The sequence below is a fragment of the Fukomys damarensis genome, unplaced genomic scaffold (genome assembly GCF_012274545.1).
Source record: "Fukomys damarensis isolate Sample0158 unplaced genomic scaffold, DMR_v1.0_HiC HiC_scaffold_5, whole genome shotgun sequence".
Lineage (NCBI taxonomy): Eukaryota > Metazoa > Chordata > Mammalia > Rodentia > Bathyergidae > Fukomys > Fukomys damarensis.
The window spans coordinates 7,662,083-7,681,310 of record NW_022900917.1 but is presented as its reverse complement, the minus strand read 5'-3'; positions in this window follow the sequence as shown (position 1 = coordinate 7,681,310).

The window sequence follows — 19,228 nt, the reverse complement described above, 5'->3', positions numbered from 1 at the left end:
GTTAGAAGCCACAGGGAAGCCGCATGATAGGGGCAAACAGACGGCAGTCAAGAAATTCTCTTAGCGACATTCTCCAAGGCCTTCCGGGTGGCACTTGGCCACTCTGAGTCTCAATTATTGGTAACTGGGGACAGCGGTACCGACACTTACTTAGCCGGGAGGGCTGCTGTAGTAGCCAATTAACCATGGGCAACGTCGCCGGAGACTGATGGACTAGCACCGTTATGTAGTTACAGAGCATTATTGCCCTAGTGTGCATGGAGAGTAGAAAGTGGAGGGTGAGCAGGGAAATCCATAGGTCTACCTTGCAGAAGCTTCTTGATAAATTGCCAATAAAGCCTTCCGAATTTATCTCAGTCTGCCCGCATGGTGACTTGAACCTCACAGTCTGGGCCGAAGACAGAAGGGAAGAGCCTGAAAGTCAAGTCAGGTACAAAACACTGACAATAGGAAAGCAGGTACCACAGAAGAGGTGAGTTTTAATTAGCTTTTAAATTATATCTAGAATGTGGCCTGAGGAAGTGGAGTGCGGAGAGTTGGACTTGAAGTTGGAGAGGAATGGATAAATTTTGAAGATGACTTTTACTTGAACTCAGGGAAACCAGGATCCTAGACAATGAGCTTCCGGATTTAAATGAGGGTACGCATCAGCTTCGTGAGAGAGCCCCTAGTGAGAAATGGGACCTCTCAAATGGAGCTGGTGGCTCCGTGTCAGGATTTTAGCAGTGTATGAAGCTCATTGGGGGCCATACCTAGAGGGCTGCCCTCAGAACGGAACTAAAAACACACAATAAGCTCCAGGGAGCTGCAAGTTTGTTAGTTTACACACAGTGTGGAGATATTAAAGACTGTCTTCATATGCAAGCCAGTATGCAAGCCCTACCTAGGGAACGTGGCCCAGAGCCAGCTCCTTGCACAGAGCAAAAGAGAAAAAAGTCAATTTGCATAAGAAAATAAGATCTTTAAACACTGACAGTACCTAGACTACTGAGACAAGAAACATCTGCTCAGAAATGTGATTCTGCTAGTAGACGAAGAAGGATAGTCGACAGTTTCAGCAAAAATCCACAAATCTGGGGTACTTCAGAGCACAGATACATGTCGAAGGTGACCGCAGCTGGAGCAATCTTCTGGGTATGAGAGAAGAGAGATTTTTGTGAGCAGATGGTGGGAATTTTCATCATTGACTCTCATCACTTCCTTTTTGCCTCTATAATCATTTCCTTTATTGTGTTCCTATTATACACTGGACATTGGGCCCAAAGGTTTACATATATTATTATATCCAATTAAAGAGCCCAGTAAGTTAAAAATTAAAATCATTCCCATTTTTAGGCAGGAGCGATCTGAGGCTCAGGGAGGTTACAAAACTGCCTCACAGACACAGATACCAAGTAGTGAATGTGGGACTTGGAACCTGGCATTGTGACTCCGGAGCCCTTGTTTGGCAACTACTGCTCTTCCCCTGAAATATCTGAGCAAGGAAGCAGCTGTTGAGGTAAAAGGCATTTAAGTTGCTACCTGAACTTGCATTTCAGATTGAATGGGATAAATATTCTAAAAAGCTATTTAGGAGGCTGGTGCAGGAAAAATAGATTCTTTTCAGGCTTAGGGAAAGGAATGGAATGAGACGCCAGAGAGAAGAGGCAGCGCGATCTACAGGGCTAACGATTCACCTTTGTTCAGGTGGTGGTTTTGCTTTCAGGGTTTGGTGGTTGGTAGTTGCCTTCTCATAAAGTCTTCATAGTGGGTCTATGACATAGGTAGTATTTTACTTACTTTACAAATGGGGAAAGGAAAGCAGAGAGATACAAGATAAAATACCACAGTCACAAGCTGAGTGGGGGACAGTGAAGCTCTAGCCCCACGCTGGAATCTGGAGCAGAAGTCCTGGCCCTTCGCCTTGTGTCACATTGCTGCAAGGATGAGGCACCAGTCCCTGTGGGACTTCGCAGGGCAGGGTTTCCCAGCAGAATGGGAGGGATATTCCAGATCAAAGAAAGGGTGCATCGTGAAGGCGCGGAGGTAGAAAAGTGCAGCGATTTTTGGAAAAATTGCAGTCCGACTTCGATGAACGTGAAGGGTGAGAAGAGGCCAGGAAGGAATGGCTTTCGATTTGTGAATTTGCCTTTTTCAGAGAAAAGTGAGAAAGATGGACGTTGCTCTAGCTGAGACGCTGAGGAGAGCACCACAGTCCCATTGCACCTGTGCTGGGTAAATGGACTGTCGGCAGCTACAACCTGCTGGTGGTCTTTCCTCAGTCCGCCCCTGGAGAGCAAAAGAAAAACTGGGGAATCTGCCAAAATTAAAGCAAAACAAACCCAGCATGACGACGATGACAATGTGGGTTTGGGCCTTGTGTAAAGTTTGGGTGGAGCACGGCAGAAAGATCAAAGCAAACATCTTGCTATGGAGGAGGCAAGCGATTTCCCATGCACTAGCTTCTCACCCTGGAAAATGATTAAACCACAAAACAGAACAAGGGCAACGGGCCCAGCCCCTGAGGGGAGGGTAGGGAAACGTTCCGATGCTGAGGTCGCCTGGGTGACAGCAGCTGTCTTTTAGGGCACAGGGGGTTTTGCCCTTTCTTGCAAAATCTCTCCAGAAACAATAAGCTTACAGAGAAAAATAGAAAGTTGTTTTCAGAGTGCAATCACCATGAAAGACTATTGATGGCTAGCTCTGTATCAAGTAAAAACAAAGTTAATGTTTCAACAAGAACAGGGGCTTAAGATAAATATGCTCAATTTCCTAAAAGACATAAGAAAAGACATTAGATCCACAAAAGCCTGAGAAATTAGAGAAAAGAACTGCTGATGTTGAAGAACAAAATTACATATTTGAATTTGAACTGGCTTGAATCTCAGATAGATAACTACTTAAAAGCCATTTTGGAAAAATTCTTTCAGAAAAAGAGATAAAAATATTAAAATTAAGAGATGGAGTTAGAAGTTGCACTGGCTTTATAATTAAGGTCCCAGGAAGAGAAAAACATGAAAAGAAAAAATAATTTAAAATTTGATCAGTAATATCAGTATTAGATTAGAAAAATCAAGGATCAATGAAAGATTGACATTAAAATCATCTTATTTTCATCTTATTAAATTAGACAATAATACACTTCCTCTAAATAATCCAGTGTATATAATTATAGTTTGTTTTGTTTTTGGTACTGGGGATCGAACTCCATTCCTTGTGCTTGTGAGGCAGGCAGCAAAACCACTGAGCTAAATCCCCAGCCCTCTATAATTATACTTTCATCCATACAGTACTATAAACTTTACATACAATGAATTCACAAATCTTAAGTATACATTTCCCAAGTTTTGACAAATGTATGCATCTCTGTAACTCAGACTTCTACGGTATTCAGAACATTACCATCACTACAGAAATTTCTGTTCTTGCCACTTCCCAGTCAAATGTAGACCTTGCTTCTCAGAGGCAATTGTCTCTAGAATGTCTCACGTAGGAAATTATGAGTACAGTTTGTGCTCTGTAGTAGCTAGCTTTCACTTGGCCTAATAGTTGTTTGTTTCTACCAGTAACCAATGTTCCATGACATGAATAGAGCACTGATATCTCTGTCTCCCATTTTCCTGTTCGTGGACACTTGTGGTTATAGCCATCTTGAGGTTCCCTACTCAATTCTTTCACAGTATTTTGGAGAGAGTGGAAATTTTTGGCTGTTGTCACTTGTTTGTTTATTATGTCCATGGAAATAAGTCAGACACAAAAAACAGCTACTGCACATTCTCTCTCATATGTGGATGTTAAAAACTTGGAATATGAAGTAGTGATTACAGCAGGCTGGGAAGGATGAGGGATGGGCCTAGTAAGGATGGATGGTGCACAGCAAACACACTTAGCTATGAGGAGTAAGTCTGAATGCTCCAATGTCCATAGGTGACACTGGTCTACTGTAACCTGCCATGTATTTCAGGAATATTTAGAAGAGTACAAATGGTCCAAACAGAAAATAATGATAAAGGGATGGAAACCGTAATGCCCTGGTTTTTTTCAGTACATATCAGTACATTGAAATCATTCTGTACTTCACAAATACACACAATTATTACACATTAATCAAAACTTCTTTTCAATCCTACAGTGATGAAAATGGTGGTTACCTTGATTTAATCATATAGTGTACATGTATCCAGTTATCACCCTGTACTCTGCAAATATGCACAATTCATAGTAAGTAAAAATGAATTCTAAGTCATTGTTTTTTCTTTTAGCTTTTTCTTTTGGTGATCTAAGGAAGCTCCACCCACCACCAGGTAGTCAAGGGAGACAGATTCTATTTTCTTCTGAAATTTGTATGGTTTTATCTTGTATGACTAAGTCGATGATCTGTGTGTGTATGTGTGTGTGTGTGTGTGTGATGTGCTATTCATTATGTCTAAGTTCAGTTTTCCTTATGGAAATCCAGTTTTTCCAAAAAATGTTGTTGAAAACATATTTCTTTATATTGGATTTTCCTAATATCTTGGTCAAAAATCAAATGAATACACGAGTGTTTGTTTCTCGACCTCCTATTGATCTAATTATTAACCCTGAATTTCATTACTATGCTGCACTTTCCTGATTACTTGACCTATAAACAAGTCTTAAAACTGGACAGTGAAGAACTTCCAATTTTGTTCTTTCCAAGATGTCTTTGCATATTGTAGGCCTTTACAATTATATGCAAATTTTAAGACCAGTATGTATTAACTTCTAAAAATTGCCTCTTGGGATCTGAAATTTTATTGATCCCACATATGATTTTGGAGAATATTGTCAGCTTTAAAATATCAAATATTCCAGTCTAAGAATATAGGATACTTATCCACAAACTGAGGTGTTGCGTAATTTTCCTCAGACATTTTCTGTATTATGTTTTTATGCATTTTTATATTTATTTATTTATTTATTTATTTATTTATTTATTTATTTATGTACTGGGGATTGAACTACAACCTTATGCTTGTTAGGCAGGCAGTGGCACCACTCAGCTAAATTTCTGGCTCAGTTTCTGTATTTCCAAAAATAAAGATATAAAAAGCCCTCAGTTTGAAAATAAAAAGAAATGTTGGTATATTCTGCAAAATAGCTGGACTTTACAGTTATTAGCCAAATAAGTCAGTTATAAAAGGACAAATCAGTGAATAGCAGCAACAGCAAGATTACCTGCTGTGCAACCCCAGAGCCTCTGGAGAGACACACCTGAGTGTAAGGGGATGGCAGAGATTTCTTTTTTTTTTTTCTTTATATATTTTTATGATGCAGATATAGGTGCAGTAGGTTCATTGGCAGTAGTGGAACATTTTTGCTGGAATGCTCCAGTGGATAATAAAGGAAAGAGCCTCTGACATGTGTTAGAGCACAGGTGAACCTTGAGGACAGTGTGCTAAGTGAAATAAGCCAACCATAAAAGTATAAATATTGATATGTACATAGGATACCTAGAATAATCACATTCATAAAGACAGAAAATCAAACACTGGATGCCATGGTAGGCAGACAGCAGGGTGGGAATGGAGAGTTCGTATCTAATGGGTACAGTGTTTGAGGCGATGAAAAATCTCAAGAAGTGAACATTGATGACAGCTATACAGCAATGGGAATGCACTTAATGTCAATGAATGAGACATTTAAAATGGTTAAAATGAAAAAGTTTATATCATGATGGAAGTTTAAACACAATTTAAAAATAGGTCTCCACTTTTTGTTTCATCTTAATGTCATACAAGTAGATATTAATAAAGAAATATAAAAGCTGTTCTATGAAAAAATAACTATTCATAACAGAAATAATTAGAAAGTAACAATGGTAAACACTGTGTTTCATGATCTGAAGGAATATAATTTCACTTGGTAATCTATCTCTCAACTCATTTTCTAATGCTACTATACCGCACTTTTGAAGCTCAAACTTTTGCACTGCATTTGACTGCTGAGTTCTTCCATTGGATAGATGCTGCTGCTGTTACTGCTGCCCACTGATTGTTCTTCTATGAATGACTTATTTGACTTAGCATAATAACTTTATGTTTTAGATTGTATTTTGATAGTAATTTTCATAATATTATTTTCTGATTGTTTGCTCTTAGCGTTTAAACAACAAAGGTTCTTTATCATGCACTGTAGTGACTTTGAAAAATGTACTTGGAGCTCTACTAGCTTCCAAATTATTTAGAATGGTCCACATGAGCTACAGTGTCAAGAGCACATAGCAGCTAGTAACATGCCTTTACTTTATTTTCCCGATCCTCATGCTTAATGACAGCGGTAAGCTGGGAATTCTTATGCCTGACATTAGGTTTTTATAAAAGGCTCAATATTTTGTGACTAAGAGGATAGTTGATTTGAGGATTCCTAGCTTAAAATTTTTAACAAAAAGTGCTAAAGTCATCACATATTTTTATGCATTAATTAAAATTATTATACAGACTTCACTCTTTAATTCTACTAATGTGGTGAATTAAATTAACTAATTTTAAAATGTCATAACAACCATGTCCTAAGATAAAAACTCCTTAGTTATAAGATGAAATAATTTTGAAATAGTTCTGGATTTGACTTTCTGATATTTTGCAGAGGATTTTTGCATCCATATTCTAGAGGGATATTGTGAGCTACAGTTTTATGCATTTGTCCAGTTTTGTTTTATAGTTTCTTTGCTGAGATTTGGTACTGGGGCCTCCAAAAAAAGTTTAGACTCATTCTCTCCTTTTCTATTTCCCAAGAAAGTGTATATATTTGGTAATTCTTTCCTAAATATTTAATAGCATCTAATAAAGAAACACATAAGCCAAAGGTTTTCTTCATGAGAAGAGTGATGGCAAGAATTCAACATCCTTAATAAGTGGAGGATATCTGGCATTTTTTGTTTTAGCTTGTGCCAGATTTGACAAATTTTATTTTCATGGACTATACTTATTTCAAGTAAATTGTGACCTAAGGCTATTTCTAATGGTCTCTGATTGCTCTATTAATATATGTAAAGTCTGCAGGCCTAATTCCTCCTTCATTACTGATATCAGCACTATGTTTGTTCTCTTTTTCCCCAGTACTAATCCTCCTAGGGGTTTATCAGTTTTCCTAATCTTTACAAAGAATTTGCTTTTACCTCATGAATTTTCACTTTTATTCATCTGCACTTTACTTCATTGACATTTGCACCAATATTTATTTAGAAATCTTCCTTCTGCTTGGGCCCAGACCTCCGGCCAGCTAGCCCCACCCTCCCCTGCTAGACCACCGCCATTGCTCCAGAGCAAGCAAAGTAGCCACCTGGGCACCCCTGAATCCCCCCCACACACTCTCAGACATCCTGATTGTGCCAGGTCTTTGGACCTGCTCTGCAGAGGCAGAAGTGGTCATAAAGGGTATTTTTCTGAGTTCCCAACTTTGAACATCTTTAAAGAAAGGGTGTGGGAAAACTGTAGTAGAACTGTGTGGAGTTCAACCATTCAGGAAGTAGGGGAACTCATTCTGGGCCTTGCAGCTCGAGGTCAGTCTGTGTTGTGGAGTTCTGCCATCAGCTAGCTGAGATCAGGGGTCTTGGGTCCTAGCTCTGTCTGAGCCCCCATCCTAAGTGGTAAATATACTATATTGAAAAGTTTGCTCACTGCAGACATGTTTTGGACTGCTTCTTGATTTAAATTTAATTCACATGGTTTAAGGGTGATAGACTAGTGACTACCACAGGTGGTCAGTTTCCAAGTTGTGCTTGATCATATTGTGTTGCTGACTGGATTAGTTGGGATAAAGGATTGTGCTTGATGTGATGAGCTGTTTTCTTTGATATTATGAAGATGAGAATATCTATGGGTCGTTAGAGATCCAGAAGCTAGGGCGCAACTATATCAGGAAGATTTGGGTGGTAACCCAGAGATTAAACCAAGGACAGCACAACAACAAAAATAAAAAATGAGAAAACACTTAAGCAAGACACAAAGACAGACTTCCAGTTCACCAATGGCAAACAGTAGGGCAAATGAGGATGAAAAGGCCGATAGTGAACCACCAGTACACCCTGAACTCAAAGCACAGGAAGTAGCAAAACAGATCAATCAGGCTCTAGAAAAATTTAAAACAGAAATAATTTCCCAGATAACCATAGAGATGGTGAGCAAAATGAAAGTCATGATTCAAGACTCTAGAACAGAAACTGAGAAAAAAATAGATGAGCTCAGGACCATGATAGAAGCCATGAAGGCCCAGCATAAGAAAGAAATGGAAACAATAAATGGCCAACATGGGAAGGAAATGGAATCCATAGAATAGATTCAAACAGATATCCAGGAGATTAAACACTCCATTAAAAGTGTACACAACAGAATAAAAGAATGTGAAGGTAGAATCTCAGATATAGAAGATAAGATTGCAGTCAGTGACAGTGAAAAGAGAGGTCTCTTAAAAACAGTAGGGGATCATGAGAAATCGATCCAACAACTCCTATATGATGCAAAGAAGAATAACATAAGACTGATAGGACTACATGAAGCAGCAGGAGAATATACAAATGACTTAAAAAAGCTGTTCACAGAATTAATGACAGAAAATTTCCCAAACAGAGGAGAAGAATTTGACATTCAGATGACTGAGGCATATAGGACCCCAAATAGCCACAATCAAAAAAAAATCTACACCTAGACATATAATAATCAAGATCCCAGAAACCAAACACAACAACAAAATACTAAAAGCAGTAAGAGAAAAGAAACAAATCACATGCAAAGGAAAGCCCATCAGAATCACAACAGACTTTTCAACACAAACCCTTGGGGCAAGGAGAGCCTATAATGAGATGTTTCAAGTACTAAAAGAGAACAACCTCCAACCTAGACTGATGTATCCAGCAAAACTCTTTCAAAATGGATGGGGAAATAAGACACTTCCACGACAAAGAACACCTGAGAAACTACATGAATACCAAACCAGCACTACAAGGAATTCTAAACAAGATCCTAGAAAAAGGCAATGAAGGCAACAACACCATGAGGCCCAACAGAGCAAATCAAATAGGCAAGGCAAGAAATTAAAAGGAGAAGGTGAAAAAGTAAAAAGAGTCAACAAAAGGCCAATAACATGTCAATAATAAGTCAGTACATAGCAGTTATAACCATCAATGTCAATGGCCTCAACTCACCAATCAAGAGAAATAGACTAACAGAATGGATTAAGAAGCAAAATCCAACAATATGTTGTATACAAGAAACACACCTAATGCAAAAAGAAGCCCATAGACTGAAAGTGAAAGGATAGAAAACAATTCTCCAGGTGACAGGAGCCCAGAAAAAAGCAGGGTAGCAATCCTGTTTGCAGACAAAGTAAATTTCAAGCCAAAACTGATTAAAAGAGACAAAGAAGGCCACTACATCCTTATAAAGGGAATAGTTCAAGAGGAAGAGATGACAATCATAAACATATATGTACCAAATATTAACACCCCCAACTATATAAAAGCAATATTAAGAAACATGAAAAACCAAATAAGTACTAATACAATTGTAGTGGGGGATCTCAATACCCTACTTTTCACAAATAGACAGATCATCTAGGCAAAAAATCAACAATGAAATACTAGAATTGAACCAAGCTTTTGAAAACATGGACTTAATAGATGTTTATAGAGTGTTCCACCCCACAAAATCAGAATATACATTCTTTTCGGCTGCACATGGGTATTCTCCAAGATAGATCACATGCTAGCTCACAGAAAAGGTCTAAATAAATGCAAAAGAATCGAAGTTGTTCTCTTTATATTATCAGATCACAGTGCAATAAATAGTACAAGAGAGATCAATAGTACAAGAAACCATAGAAACTTCACAAAAACATGGAAATTGAATAACACTCCCCTGAACAAACAATGGTTCACAGAGGAAATTGAAGAAGAAATCAGACAGTTTTTACAAATAAATGAAAATGCCAATACAACATACAGGAATCTATGGGACACAATGAAAGCAGTTCTATGTGGAAAATTCATAGCACTGAATGCCCACACTAGGAAGATAGAGTAAACTAAAATAAACAACCTAATGATGAATCTTAGACTTCTAGAAAAACAAGAGCAAGAAAAACCCAAAGCTTGAACAAGAGAGGAAATTATAAAAATAAGAGCAGAAATCAATGCAGAGGAAACTAAGAAAACAATACAAAAAATAAATGAATCGAAGAGTCGATTTTTTGAAAGAATAAATAAAATTGATAAACATTTAGCAAACCTTATCAAAAAAGGAAGGAAAAGGCTTAGATCCATGCAATTAGGAATGAAAAAGGTAAAGGCATAACAGATCCAACAGAAATCCAGAGGATCATTAATACCTACTTTGAGAACCTATACTCTAACAAAATGGAAAACACAGAAGAAATGGACAGATTTCTAGATACTTATAAATTGCCAAAGTTGAACAAAAAAGATTAGAACATTTTAAACACCCCAATTACAATCAATAAAATTGAAAATGTAATTAAAAATTTACCAGCAAAGAAAAGCCCAGGTCCTGATGGATTCACAGCTGAACTTTACAAGACATTTAGAGAAGAACTACGGCCATTACTCTTCAAACTTTTCAATGAAATTGAAAGGGAAGCTATACTTCCAAATTCATTCCTGGAAGCAAGTATTACTTTGATTCCCAAATCAGGGGAAGATGCAACTAAAAAAGAGAACTACAGGCCAATCTCCTTAATGAATATAGATGCAAAAATCCTTAATAAGGTACTAGCAAACAGAATACAGAGGATCATCAAGAAGATCATCCATCCTGACCAAGTCGGATTTATTCCAGGGATGCAAGGATGGTTCAACATATGTAAGTCAATAAATATAATACACTATATTAACAGAGTCAAGGACAAAAATCATATGATCCTCTCAATACATGCAGTAAAAACATTTGACAAAATTCAACACCCATTCCTGATAAAAACCCTGCAAAAAATTGGAATAGATGGTCTATATCGCAACTTAGTGAAGGCTACCTATGAAAAACCAACAGCCAAAATCATATTAAATGGCCAAAAACTGAAAACATTTATGTTAAAATCAGGAATAAGACAAGGATGCCCACTATCATCACTCCTCTTTGGTATAGTTCTGGAAACATTAGCCATAGCAATTAGACAAGAGAAAGAAATTAAAGCAAAACAGATAGGAAAGGAAGAAGTTATTTGCTGATGATATGATACTCTGAAGAGCCAAAAAAAAAAAAATCTACCAAAAGACTTCTAGACTTGACACTTTTAGCAGAGTAGCTGGATACAAGGCCAACACTCAAAAATCAATAGCCTTCTTGTACACAAATAACAGACTCACTGAGAGAGAAATTGGGGAAACAATTCCTTTCACAATAGCATCCAAAAAAATGAAGTATTGAGGAATCAATCTAACAAAACTAACAAACTAGCAAATGACCTCTACACTGAAAACTGCAGCACTCTGAAAAAGAGATTGAAGAGGATATAAGAAAATGGAAAGATATCCCCTGCTCCTGGGTAGGAAGAATCAACATAGTGAAAATGGCCATGCTACCAAAACTGCTATACAGATTCAATGTAATGCCAATTGAAATTCCAACACTATATTTCACAGAATTAGAAAAAAAATCCAAAAATTCATTTGGAACCAGAAGAGACCTAGAATAGCAAAAGCCATCCTAGGCAACAGACACATGGCCCCGGGTATAACAATTCCCAATTTGAATCTATACTACAAAGACACTGTGATAAAAACAGCATGGTGCTGGCAAAGAAATAGACCTGACGATCAGTGGACTTGAAGACACAAAAACAACTCCAGATGTACTTAGCTACCTTATCTTTGACAAAGGAGCTGACAGTCCCCACTGGAGGAAAGATAAATGGTGTTGGAAAAACTGGATCTCAACCTGCCAAAGATTAAAACTTGACCCTTATCTTTCACCATGCACTAATGTAACATCCAAGTGGATTAAAGATCTAAATATTAAAACAGAAACACTAAACTTGCTGGAAGGTAAGTTAGGCAGAACGCTTGAAGACATTGTCATAGAAAAAGACTTTATGAGCAAATCCTCAGTAGCATGGGAAATAGCAGAAAGAATCAATAACTGGAATCTCATCTTATTAAAAAGCTTCTGCACTGCCAAAGAAACCATCAACAGAACTAAGAGACAACCTACAATGTGGGAAAAAAATTTTACCAGCTGCTCCTCAGACAAAGGACTACTATCTAGAATATAAAGAACTCAAAACAATCAGCCCTCCCCAAATATAAAGACCCAATTCAAAAATGGACATCTGAAATGAACAGAAACTTCTCAGAAAAAGAAGTAAAAGCAGCAAGTAAATATATGAAAAAATGTTCCACATCACTGGTCATTCGAGAGATGTAGATGAAAACAACACCGAGATTCCACCTCAACCCACAAAGAATGGCTGCTATTAAGAAATCACTCAATAACAAATGTGGGTGAGGTTGTGAGGAGAAAGGAACCCTTCTCCATTGTTGGTGGGAGTGCAGACTGGTGCAACCTCTGTGGAAATCAATATGGAGATGCCTCAAAGAGCTGGGACTAGAGGTTCCATTGGACCCAGCCATCCCTCTGCTGGGTATCTTTCTAAAAGAATTAAAGGAATCATATCACAATGATATATGCGCATCCATGTTTATAGCAGTACAGTTTGTAATAGCTAAAACTTGGAAACAGCCCATTTGCCCATCAGTTGGAAATTGGATAAAGAAGATGTGGTTTTTCTATAAAATGGAATACTATTCAGCCATAAAGAATGAGAAATTAGATTCATTCATAGGAAAATGGATACATATTGAGGATATACTCCTAAGTGAAATAAATAAGTCCCATATGTGTAAATACATGTGAAATAGGAAGAAAAGGGCTAAAGATGTAGGGAAAATGGGAAGGGTAGGGAAAAGATAATAAGGGAAAAGAAAAAAATGTGACAAAATGCAAAAATGGAAATATAGTGTTTGTAAATGGGAAGGGGAGGAGGGGGTGAAGGGAGGGCGTGGACAAGAGCAAAAAATGAGAACCAAGACCTATCATGTAAAGGTACAAGATCCCAATAATGAATGTAATTGTACTGTATACCTAAAATGTACCAATAAACTCAATAAAAGAAAAAAGAAAGAAATCTTCCTTCTTTGTATTTAGTTTTTTTAAAATAAAAGTAATTGAGTTTAGCCTTTTAGTTTCTAATAGAGGTGTTTATTTTTAAATAATTCCAAAATTTTAATATTGACATTTTTATTATCATTCAGTTCAAACTAATTTCTAGCTGAGTATGATGGCACACACTCAAACTACTTAGGCTGAAGTGGGAGAACCCCAAGTCCAAGACCAGCCTGAGCCACCTAGCAAACTGCTATCTCAAAATAAGATAAACATAAAAAGGCTAACTTTTGCTTAGCATGCTTGAGATGCTAAGTGTAATTCTCAGGTCCAAAAATTGTTTCTAATTTCTCTAATCCTTTATTTCTTGACCTATAGATTATTTGCATTTAGAAATGTATTTCATTCTCAACTGTTTGATGGTTCTTAGTTTTTTATTTGGTACTTCAATTCCATAATCTAAGAGCATACTCCTATCTCAGTAATTTTCGATTTGTCGGGATTCGCTTTGTGGCCTATGCACTTGAAGAGAACGTGTGTTGTGCACACCTTTCATGCCACGTCCCATGGATGTCACTTCCATCAAGGCAGTTGACAGGGTTTGTCACAGTATTTGTGTGATCAATGTTTTTTTTTTTGTTAGATGTCTTATTAATTGCTAACAGACAGGATCAGCATTCCCGAATATCATGGGCAACTTTTTATTTCTTACTTTCATTGTTAATTTTTGCTTTGTCCATTGTGAAGCTCTGGTGTCCAGGGAAGCTGATCCTCTCACCATTATGAAGTGCTACTCTGTCTCACCGGCAAGACCTCTGGCCTTGAGGTCTTTCTGTCACTGTATGTCAAGATAGCCCCTAACACTTTGTACGTTTCCTGTTTCAATTTTATTTTTCACATCCGTTTATTTTTAACCTACATTCATAAATTATATATAAGACATGTAGCTTGCTTTCTTGTGTTCTGATAATTTCTACCTTATAGTTATATCACAACAGTTTCTAAAATGATTGATATGGTTTTATTTAGGTCCATATTTTTAAGTGTTCCCTCCTCTCTCTTTTAATATATCTGACCTTTGTTTCTGACATTTTTGGGATTGCTTCAATATTTTATTAGAATTCCACTTCAATTTATCTATTGGATTTTTGGCTATCAGTTTTTGTAATTTTTTTATATTGATGCTTTGTAGATTATAATTTATGTCCTAATTTTTACAATCTATTTGAGTTACTATCCAAGCACTCATGTATAATTTGGAATTTTTATAATCAAATAGGTCCATTTACCCCTAATTCTGTTCTTCATGCTGTCATATATAGTACATGGACCTGTATTTTTTTCCATTAAATTTATTGGTACATTTTAGGGATACATTATGATCACATTCATCATTGGGAATTTGTACCTATACATGATAGATCTCGGTTCTTGTTTTTTCCCATTCCCTTCCTTTCTTTTCATCCCTCCACCCTTCTGTATTTACAAAAACTTTGTTTCTGTTTTTTTCCTTCTTTTCTCATTTTTCTTTCCCTTCTGGAGAAGTAAGTGGGGAGGGGGAAAGGAAAGAACAGACCTGTATTACAAAACAGAAATGTTACAAATTTTGCTTTCCATTGTCAAATACATTTTATAGCCAAAAGTCAAAACATCTCAGAGTATTTCTCATTCCCAGTGCTTTCCATTTGCTTCAAAATATCTGACTTCCTCCCAAGTATCATATTCCTACAGCCTGAAGAATCTCTTACCAACCCTTGTCACCCATATTTGTTGCAAACGAATATTCTTGTTTTACTTCATCATAAAATGTTTTTATTTTGTCTTCACTCTTGAAGGTAATTTCCATGGGAGACTTATGTTGTGACAATTTTGCTTTTCCTTCAGTTTTAGCGGGGTTTTCCCAAAGTCATGTGGCATCCTTGAACTCTGATGAGAAATCTGAGGTCTTTTGAATTCCTGCTTCCTGGGGCATTACATGTTTTTTTCCTCCAGCCACTTTTAGTTTCGACTTCCTCTTCAAGTTTTAGTACTTTGAATATGGTTCGAAGGCATGGCTTTCTTCACAATTATTGTGCTGGGGTTCATCATGCTTCCTAAATCACCATATTTATATCTTTGAGTAAATTTGGAAAATTGTCCACAATCCGTACTTGAAAATGTAGTCAAAGGGGAAGATAGTGGATTAAACTAGCAGCATTTGACAGATGCTCAAACATCATTTGTCAGAATCTGTAGGTATTTGGAAACAGGGCTGAAAGAAAAATCCAGGCACAGGGAGTCAACCTAAAAGAGAAACCTACCAGACAATATCCAACATCAGTTATGTCTTACAGCTTGGTCTGGTAAATATGCTGTTCAGGAAAGTATCTAACTCCTGGAGAGAAAAGCCAGAGCGAAGAGAGAAGAAGCCCAGAGAAACAGTGGTGGCTACGATCCATTCCCAGGTAGCAGTGATCCCGTGTCCAGCTGAACACTTATGGCCCTGTGTGCACCTGTCCCAGTCCCTTCCCGCTGGTGGGGGAGTGGTTGGAGCCAAACTACCAGGATGCTGTGGGATTTGCAGGAGAGAATTCCCTCAGATCAGAGCCCTAAAAAAGGCTGGGGCCAGAAATCAATCACTGGTGAGTCTCTGGGATGGAGAGAAACAAAGACTTTGTTCTCAACAAGACAAAAAACCAGGCAGGGACACACAGAGATTGTGAAGAGAGCTATCCCTAGAGTAGAGAAGAGACACTAGAGCAGTGTCTTAGTAGGTACATTCCCCTCACACCCCAAAAGCTCTGTGCCCTCCCACCAACTGAAGCTTTCCAAATGCCAGAGCTCAACCCTGTGGGATCCTTCCCACAAGCCACTAAAGACTGAGAAGTTGAGGCTGGGTGAGCCTGCTCCCCTTGGCCCCTTGTCTCTGCTGGGTTCCATGAGCGAGGGACACTCCACCCCACCCCACCCTGAGCTCCAGGAGCCATCCGAGTGTGGGAGGGCACAGAGGCACACCGAACAGTGGGACAAAGTGGGGTTGGACGACTTGCCTACCTGAGTGTGTGAAGGAATCAGGAGTAAGCAGCTGCAGGCACTGCCACTGAGGGAACAAAGACCTCCCCCATGAAATCCGCAGAGGAGCATTCGAGGAATCCCACTCTGCCATTCCCACCTCCACCTCCATCCTCAGACAGCGGAAGGTGTTGAATCACAGATGGACAGGAGACAGGCTGGTGGTGCACATAGAAGCACAGTGGAATCCTGTCAGAACACTGCCTGCCTGTCATCACATAGGCAGGTAGATAGGAATGTAGATGTCATGTCTGTTTCCATGAAATGGAGACTAGTAATTAGTGCTTTGTTTTGAAAAGTATCTTTCCTGTTCCCAAACACAAACTTTCTAACAGTTTTCTAATCAGTTCCTTCACCCCTACAGCTTCTCCCAAACTCCAGTCATACTTTCCTTCCTCTTTTTTCTCTTCCCCACCCTCACAAATACCTTTCACCTCTCCATTCACCCAAGTCCTATCTCTTACCTTGCTTTCTTTTGTTGTTATCTATGTTTCCTTCTTCCCTGCTTTCTCAACAGTCTTCTTCCTGACTTCTTCCTTATCTTCCATGTCCCAGCCTAATTGTCAGCAGCACGAATCCATTGTCTTCCTGAGTTCCTGAAAAGGAAACAATCCATGAAATCAACAAAAAAGTTTAAATTGTGATTGATATATGGCTGGTTCTGTAGATGCTGATATAAACTGATAACTGCTTTCTCCTTGCAAGATGATGACTTTTTATACCCAGTAGGGTGAAGAGGGTTATAAACACCAAAACATATCCAAAGCCAAGGACATACCACAGGGAGACAGAATCTAATGAAAGAGATCTGCACAGCAGTGGCAGCTTTTGCACTCTAACTGACCTTCAACCTGCAGAATGGAAAGAATAAAGAAAGCAAGGTAATGTGATACTGCCCAAGACCCTGAACCCCCCCAAAGTGGATCTCACCAGCCCTAAAGTAGAGGGAGTTACAGACAAGGAACTCAAAAACTAAATGGTTAAAATATTTGAAGAGATCAAAGAAGAAGCATACAAACAAATTCATAGATATTTAGCAAGCTTAAAGAGGATTTAAATAAGCAGATAAAGGATTTAATTTAAAAAATGCTCATTGAGTTAAAAGACACAAACCATAAGCTGATTGACTTAAATGGAAAACACAAGATATAAATTGCCTTTTCATTATTTCCATTATGAGGTCTGTTTACTGCTTCCCTGGCTTCTGAAATATATTGGAAATTATAAAAAGAAATCAAGCAGATATCCATGATATAAAAAAAATTGGAAACCATGAGTAGCACATGTGACCAACATGAAGACAGAAGAACATGAAAACAAGGTTGATGAAGTAGATCACATCGTCAGTGACAATTTTAAAACAAGGTACTATAGGAGCTTTTCAGAGATGCCAGATGTTCAAAATAAAACTAACCACAGAAATGTAGGAATAAATCAAAACTTAGAAATCACTCAAAAGGCATACAAATTTTATTTACCAAAAGCATAACGGAAACTTTTCCAAATCTGGAGAAATGATTGATATTCAAGTACAAGAGGCATAGAGAACTCCAAATAGCCATAGCCATAAAAGAATCACTCCGCAACACATCATAATCAAAATTCCAGAAATTCAAGACGAAGAGAGGATATTAAAAGCTGTTAAAGGCAAGCCTATGAGAACATTAGTGGATGTCTCAGCAAAAGCCTTAAAGTCCAAGGAGATCTTAGAACAAACTATTTTTAAGCTGGGGAAAAAAAAGCAACTGGCAACATAGACTTCTATATCTTGCAAAATTCACCTTTAAAATTTACAGAGAAATAAAGACTTTCCATGACAAGGAACTCCTAAAGAAATACATAATCGCTAAATCAGCATTGCAGAAATTATTTTAGGGAATCCTAGACAGAGATAGGGAAACAAAAGCACCCAAAGGAAAGCATTGAACTGGGAAAGTAAACAAAAGGAAACAAATAAAGGAGTCAGCAGTGGAAAAACAATGCAATGACAGAATTTAGCAATGTCACTGGTCTTCACTCCCCATTCAAAAGACACAACTAGCAGTTGGATGGAAAGACAAAATCCAACCTTATTTTTCCTACAAAATAGAAACTTAATCCAAAAAGAAGCATATAAACTGAGAGTGAAAGGATAGAAAATGATACTCCAGGTGGAGGGGGGAAGGGAGGTTGGGGAATGGGGGAAAAATAAGAACCAAGATATGTCATGTAAAGGTAAAAGATACCAAAGAAAGAATTCAAAACAATCAGCTCCCCCCCCAAATATAAAGACCAGATTCAAAAATGGAATGGACATCTGATGTGAGCAGACACTTCTCAGACAAGAAGTAAAAACAGCAAGTAAATATATGAAAAAATGTTCCACATCACTGGTCATTCGAGAGATGCAGATGAAAACAGCACTGAGATTCCACCTCACCCCCCAAAGAATGGCTGCTATCAAGAAATCAACCAATAACAAATGTTGGCAGGGTTGTGGGGAGAAAGGAACCCTTCTCCATTGTTGGTGGGAGTGCAGATTGGTGCACCACTATGGAAATCAATATGAAGGTACCTCAAAGAGCTGGGACTAGAGGTTCCATTTGACCCAGCCATCCCTCTGCTGGGTATCTTTCTAAAAGAATTGAAAGAATCATATTACAGAGATATATGTGCACCTATATTTATAGTGGCACAGTTTATAATAGCTAAAACTTGGAAACAGCCCATGTGCCCATCAGTTGGATACAGGATAAAGAAGATGTGGTTTTTCTGTAACATGGAATACTACTCAGCCATAAAGAATGAGAAATTAGACTCATTCATAGGAAAATGGATACATATTGAGGATATACTCCTAAGTGAAATAAATAAGTCACACATGTGTGAATACTGAATAGTTTCTCTGGTGTGGATAAACTATAATAGTACATAGGATCCTAATGATATAATGGACAATGTGAAATAGGAAGAAAGGGGCTAAAGGAGTACAGAAAGTGGAAAGGGAAGGGGAAAGGTAATAAGGGAAAGAAAAAATATGAGAAAATGAAAAAATGGAAATGAGTGTTTGTAAAGGGGGAGGGGAG